Source organism: Leptinotarsa decemlineata, unplaced genomic scaffold, assembly GCF_025532065.1.
Source record: "Leptinotarsa decemlineata unplaced genomic scaffold, Ldec_3_MD MMD2_tig00000008_RagTag_RagTag, whole genome shotgun sequence".
Taxonomy (NCBI): Eukaryota; Metazoa; Arthropoda; class Insecta; order Coleoptera; family Chrysomelidae; genus Leptinotarsa; species Leptinotarsa decemlineata.
In genome coordinates, this window is record NW_027412537.1 from 4479101 (window position 1) to 4486404 (window position 7304).

Here is a 7304-nt window from a genome sequence, read left to right on the forward strand (position 1 = left end):
CTGTACTGACGAGAGGTAATACCTCGAAACCGCGGTTTACAGGTGATATACTTGAATAATTTCAGCATTGTCCTGCTACTGAATGAACGAGAAACATCTGCGAAACTAGCCTCTGTGAGGAATCTTGCATAAATGTCTGTCGGATATAATTCAATATCCAGCGTGGTATTTGCCGGGGAAGTAGTTGTTTTTCGAAAGACGTTCACCACACCCTACTGTGTAGGTTGTTGGGAGAGATTTATATTTCGAAATTTATTTCGAAATATTTATTTCATTATAGGTGTGTATCTCTCCTCGATAGTTTTCACTGTTGATTTTCAAATAACTAGTTTTTATTTTTTGCATGGGAAATAATTATTGTTTCGGTTTTTTTTTTTCGCTCAAAAAAATTACCAAAAGGTTAATCGACATCTTGTCAGGTATTCAGTGGTTCTGATTTTTATAAAATACCGTACTAAAGCGGTGGCGGTCCCGCTTCTTTCCGTCAATGAAAAGTTGGTTCGCCGACGCTTAGTCGGCATATCGCAATGTTTGAGAAGCGGTGGTATAGAGTCAGGCGTCTGCAAATACTCTGACGCCCATTTAGATAATAGAAGTAGATTTAAAGCCTTTTCGGCTTACATCACATGGCAGGGCCATTGCCGCTAATTTATGGATGTGGCACAACGGTCCCCTTTATGTCGTGTGCCCCCTCTCAACAATGATCTTTTCTCCGGCGCATTTTACACATTTTGTGATTCGAAAACGACATGTAGTTTATCAGTTGCGCAATCGAACAAGGCATTTAGCTTCCGTCTTCGAAACGTTTACGGGAAGCTATTTCAACAAAGCATTTTGGTTGTAATATTTCATTCAGTACAATACAATACCCACATTTGTTTGGACGGTTTTGTTGACGAGGCATTTTCAAGAGAGGACGTGAATTGCGAAAAACTATTTTTCCAAAGGACTTTCAAAACTGCTCGTAAACTTCAACAAGTGTTCGGGCATCACGAAAGACGAAAGGACTGAAAAGAAAGAATATGTTATTTACGAAATAAGCCGTGAGTTATGCGTTAAAAAATATGTTGGTCAAACTGAGCGGACTATAATAGCTCGTTACAAAGAACATGTTTCACATATTCGGTTTCATGGACCATAGAATTCCAGTGTTGCTCAACATAGCACAAAATAAGTGTGGAATATTGAAAAATATTTATAACGGTAATGACAAAAACATTTTCAGATACCTTCGAAAGTTTAGAAATCGAGAAGTGTAGAATGGGATTTATGGACGTGAGAGAGATTCCATTGTTCGCCTTCATATGTAATTGTAGATAGAAAAAAAGGAAAGATCAGGTATCAGTCAGGTAATAAATGAAAATAAGAAAATAACAAAAACTAGGAATAAATATAATGGCCCTTGTTATGCAAAGTGCTGATTCGTCAAAATGCATTTAATAATATCAAAATAGTTTGTAAGAAGCAGTTTTAGGGATCACCTGATGATGCAAACTTCGGTAGCGAAACGCGCGTCGAGAGACGGCATTTTTGGAAAAAAAGTGTTTTTGTTAGATAACACTTCATATATAAGTATATTTTCATCATGAGATGTTCACTGAACAATATTCAATAGGCGTGTTCATAATAAGTTTAACAACTTAGTGAACACATATTCAGTACATACATACATACATATACATGAATAGGGTCTTCCAACAGGGTGTTCTGAGCTTCGACAATTCATAACGGCCATCTTGTTAAAACTACATCAGTCAAATTAGTTGTCACTTATTCAGTCTGGTTTGCTAAATCACCATAGACGCATGTAGCATTCAGCAACACGTACAAATGATAAATTTGTTTTATCAAAATAGCTGTTTTGTTCGAGCAACGTACCGCGCGCTGCGCCCATTTCATGGTTGCCATAATCGTCCTGACGATAGAAATATTCGCAATATAGTGGATAGATTTCAGTTCACTGGTTCTGTAAACGATCGACAAACACCCGTACGTCGACGACACGTAAGGTCTGTCGAAAACAACGTCGCTGTCTGTGAGAGTGTACAGGAGAATCCGAAGTAGTCGATTTTGCGTAGCTCACAAGAACTCGGCCTTTTTTGCATTTTTCGTCGTGACTTGGGCCTGCACAATTAAACTGACCTAGGAACTGAAGATAAACGACCATATGTTAGCTTGGGTCCAAAGTGAGTGGATCTATTCGACCATCCACTGCAACCCGCAAGGGTTTATTGTGGCTCCCACCTATTCACACTCGACCAAATGAACCCAGCTTCTTAACGAAGCTGATTAGTTTGTATGCTGAGTGGTCTTTCAGGTCAGATGGTGAGAGTACGCCTCTGCCAAACTTTGAAAACCTGAAAGTTTAATCCCAACACCAAACACCTCGACACGTGTTTCAATCACCAAGTGATCATCCTCAAGATTAAACCAGTTTAATCCACTTGTGATGCACTGTTTGGAATCTTTGGTGTAGTAGTGAATATTACTAGAGTTTTCCCAACACCAAAACGTTATTTTAACTCCTCGACACGTGTTTCGATCATCAAGTGATCATCTTTAAGAGGAAGATCAAACTAACCATACTTATAATGCTATCTTTATTCATACCATAGATACCTGTTATAGGTACCTGCGTCTTGAGTGTCTGACTATTACATAAAGACACATTGTAAAATTAATTTGAGACAATTTGATAAGGCAAATTGTAAAATTAATTTAAGAAATTCAAGACGCAGATACCTAGAACCCAGAAAATAAGGACAGCTTTGTGAGTATGATTAATTTGATCTTACTCTTGAAGATGATCATCTGGTGATCGATTGGTGTTGGAATTAACCTCCAGTAATATTCACTAAATATGGATGGTTTACTATTGTAAAGTATGGCATGTTACTGCAAAATGGTTACTGCACCCTTTTATTTCATTCATTACATGGATGTTCATCACTTTTTGTTTGTCACTTTCATCACATATATTGATGATTTCCATACAACAAATGCAACCTAACATTGTCATCCTGTATAGCTTCACTAGTGAGATGAATTAAACCTTTCAGAAGATAGAAAACAGTAAAAAAGTGATTCGCCACTCAATTTGAGAACCATAGTCATCACCTAAAGTGTGATTATAATTTGTATGGTGCATATTGCAATATGTATCAATATATTAAGGCAGTGAAAATTAAATTCTGGCACTTTTCGACTATTCAGATTTCAACAATATTGAATGTTGATAAATTTTAATTTATTAAAAAAAAACTCTTTCTAGTAAAATTGAAACATTTCGGTCAACCAATATATCACAGTAGGCTCTGGTAAATACCAGCTCAAAAAAAACTATTTCCTTGACTACTTTCACAACGGGTACTGGATATATCCACCAGACGTTCTGATTCAAACAAATACTTTTCTGAGTATAAAAATAACCTAAAAACGAATGTTAAATTCAAAAGTAGTTTAGCTGGGTTAGCAATAGAGTTAGTTAGCTATTATAATTGTGGAAGTACAGTACTGAAATGTAAAATTGGGATTTCTGGCTTTACTTCACTCACAGATTACAGTCTGATGTATTATACAAGTCTAGTTCAACTCTTGATGGTTCGTCCAAATCATATTGAAAAGATTGCTATACAGTTCGGGTGTTTACAATAAATACAGTTTTTTTGATGATGGAAAAATGTTAATGATTGGAAATGTTTATTCTTCTAACTTTGAAATCATTGGCAATTTTTGATAAGATAAGATAATATCTTTATTTTTCAGAAGACAACAGGACATTGTATAGGAATAGTCAGAGTACAACTTAAATCTACATAGAAAATAGATAACTAAATAAAAAGTTTCAAATTCAGGATATATAATTAAAAATTCAAAACAAAATCTAAAATTTGAAGTGAAAGACTTCAAATTCAGAATTCAAAGTCTGGACCAATGTTTCTGAAAATATTTTACAATGTACATGACATGTCAAAATAAATGAAAAAACACCCTGGGTGCCATAGATAGAACTTCTTGTAAGAATTCTCACTCGATTCAGAAAAGTTGATCCGTGATTAAAACCCTCGAAGTAACACTCTTTTTCGATAAAATAAATTAATCTCTTGTCAGCCTATATCTCGACGGGGTTTTCAAGGCAGTTATACGGTTCGCATTTCTGGCAACAGAAAGAACATTACGGTGATTTGCAAGTGGGCTATCAGCGGATCCGCGCCCGTTCCATACGGGCCTCGCCACTAAATACTTCAACGATCGCCCATTGTGAACTCGGGGGACACAAATCTCGCGAGAAAGACGTTCCGTCGTGCCGTATCGCCAAAAAATGCCATTCCATCGACTGCGGATGGCACCAGCGGAATCCGCTTTTTTATCTTTTGTCACCGATACAAGGACGAATCACTAATGAAAAGGACAATTGATGGTCGTCATTTGGTTGTGATTAGCTGAAGCGAATTTTAAAATTCCATTATAGATTGTGTCCAAAACTCGAAAATACTCTTATTAAGTTAACTAGTTTAGTGATCCAATAGTTTTCTTTTTGAAAGAGGGGTTGGTTGGGTAACTGGATCAATATTTTCATAAAAAACAATTGTATTCTTACCGACGTTTCGAATTATGGTTTTTAAAATAGTAATACAGTAGAATTCATATACCGTTTAGTGCGACACCGGTTTAGGCGACCAACCGCTTATAGCGACCGTTTTTCATTATAATACATCCAGTTAAAACGTCGCGCAATGTTTTGTTTGCACAATCTGCGCACCAATACCTCAGCGCACTCCCTCTTCTTAGGTACCTCTATTGATTGGTACTACTAACAGATATTAATACATTGATTTTACGCCATTGCGCCAGAGATTCCCAGTATGAAGTCTTTGTCACGTGTAAGTGCATAAAGTTCGACAAAATGAATTCTGTGAAGCGAAAGTATTTTGCATTTCAAGAAAAAAGTGCAATATTACACCGATTAGAAGCCAGTGCCAATGTTTTGAAATGCAAACGTGTAAGGACTTCTGCTCATGAGCAGTTGGATAAGACATTGTTACAGTGGTTCAAGCTTCAGAGAAAGCAAACTTTTTTGCTAGGTAGTTAGACATGCAAAATTTCACATGTTCCATGAGTTGGATAAACCGTTTTAAAGTGAGACACAACATCGTCTGTAGTAAGATTGCTGGCGAGTTAATATCAGTTCAACAAAGTGATGTAATCGATTGGTTAGAGGTGCTACTCTATGTACGCAATTTAGGGATGATGAAATTTTTAATGCAGATGAAACCGGGCTGTTTGTACAGGAGGAAAATTATCAAAGGAGAGAATAACTTTGTTGGTAGCAGCCAACATGAGTGGCACATTGAAAAACAAACTTCTCGGGAAATATCAACGTCCTTGATGTTACAAAAATGTACGGCATTTGCCAGAGGATTCTGAGAGCAATCGATGAGCCTGGATGACGGCTGACATCCTGTTGTTAGTTGACATCTGTCCAGCACATCCCCACATTACAGACTTGAAAAGCATAACCCTGGTGTTGTCGCCTATAAACACGACATCAGTGTTGCAACCCATGGACGTATAAACCTGTCCTGAAAATGATTCAGTGGTAAATTTTCGTTTTGTGGACACCCGGTAATTTTGAAAAAATTTTTGACTGTACTTACGTATTTTGATGTGTAGATTACGAATCCGAAAGAAAAAAGCGGCGCTATCCCTTAGTTAAAAAATTTTGGCCCTTCAAAGTTCAGAAAAGGGCAACTTTTCAGCCTTCTTTTTCATCAAATAAACTATTTAAAAAGACAAGCATTTATTCACAAGGTCACCTTTACACCTTATTCCTCCTTCTTTGACACTTTTCACTTCAATAATCAGCATTTTTCTTATAAAAAACTCAATTTAAAAACGAATGTTTCTCCTGGCGATACTCTTATATTTGTAGGTTAGATACTAGTGACATTTCAGAAAAAAGCGGTTGGTATTTGTCGTCACCTACTATTTTAAATTCGTAGATTTGAATTTTTAGTTTGACGTGAGAGAAAAATACAAAATGAATTTGAACGAAATTCATAATTTAGTGAAAGTAAGAAATAATTTAATTCTATATTTGGTTCAAGTAGGAGTGTTTGCAGCAACAATACGTTGTACTAATGAAGAGTGCAAATTAAATTATGACACTTTATGGTATAGATGCAATAGAAAGCGGATTATGAAAATACCGAAGAAAAATGCTCAGTACATTTGTTGTAATTTTAAGAAAAGTGCCAGAAGGGGAACCTTCTTCAAATGCAAATTGGAGTTGGAAAAAATTGTATTGTTCATAGCATACTTTTTGTTTATTCCACACCCTAGATTTAAATTTATTAAGAACGAACTGAAAATGAGCTCTGAAGCTATAATCGATTGGAGTAATTATTGCAGAGAAGTAAAACATTTGGTTTTTATTGAAATATTCTGTATTTTTACATTCACTATCATTTTAGATTTGTTTGGAATGGTGCAATAAAAACACGTTTAAATTAGGCGGAGCTGGAAAACTTGTGGAAATAGATGAAGCTAAGTTTGGTAAACGGAAATATAATAGAGGACGATTGGTAGAAGGACAATGGCTTTTTGGAGGTATTGAAAGGAAAACCAAAAAAATTTTATTGTCCCGGTTCCTGACAGAACTGCGACAACATTGATTAAAATTATAAAAGATCATATTGAGCCAGGAACCACTATCATATCGGACTGTTGGAAATCTTACAATCGCTTGGATACTGAGGGTTATAAACATCTAACTGTCAATCACAGTATGAATTTTGTTGATCCTCATACAGGTAAGCTGTGCAAATTTTTGTTCTACTCTTATATATATTTTTTAGTTGCCAATACACAATCTGTTGAGAGAATGTGGAGGGAAGTCCGAAATAACATCCCAAGATTTGGTTGTAAGAAAAAACATTTCACCAGTTATTTAGGAGAATATATCTTTAAATGGCATTTTCCAGACCTTGATATACGTTTTCGTACCTTCCTAGAAGCTACAGTGGAAATGTTCAAAGGCAAATAATGAATATTGTTCCTCAAATGATTTTAGCAATTTTCTTCGATATTTTGATTTTCCGTTTTTTATTGCATCTATACCGTAAAGTGTCATAATTCAATTTGCACTCTCCATTGCAATTAGTACAACGTATTGTTGCTGCAAACACTCCAACTTGAACTAAATAAAGAATTTAAATGACTGAAATAAATAATATATATTATGGTTATGTTTTATTCAGAGGCATATATGTGTATACAAATTTTATTTATGTTTTTCTTCTCCA

The 7304-nt window shown here is 35.6% G+C and overlaps 1 long non-coding RNA gene across 1 annotated transcript; it reads left to right on the forward strand.

Annotated features, from left to right (window-relative positions):
• Window positions 1-6479: 6479 nt before the first annotated feature.
• LOC141480750 (uncharacterized) lies at window positions 6480-6977 on the forward strand. Its single transcript, XR_012464534.1, has 2 exons — window positions 6480-6812; window positions 6858-6977. It is a non-coding gene; the product is annotated as an uncharacterized lncRNA (long non-coding RNA).
• The last annotated feature ends 327 nt before the right edge of the window (window positions 6978-7304 follow it).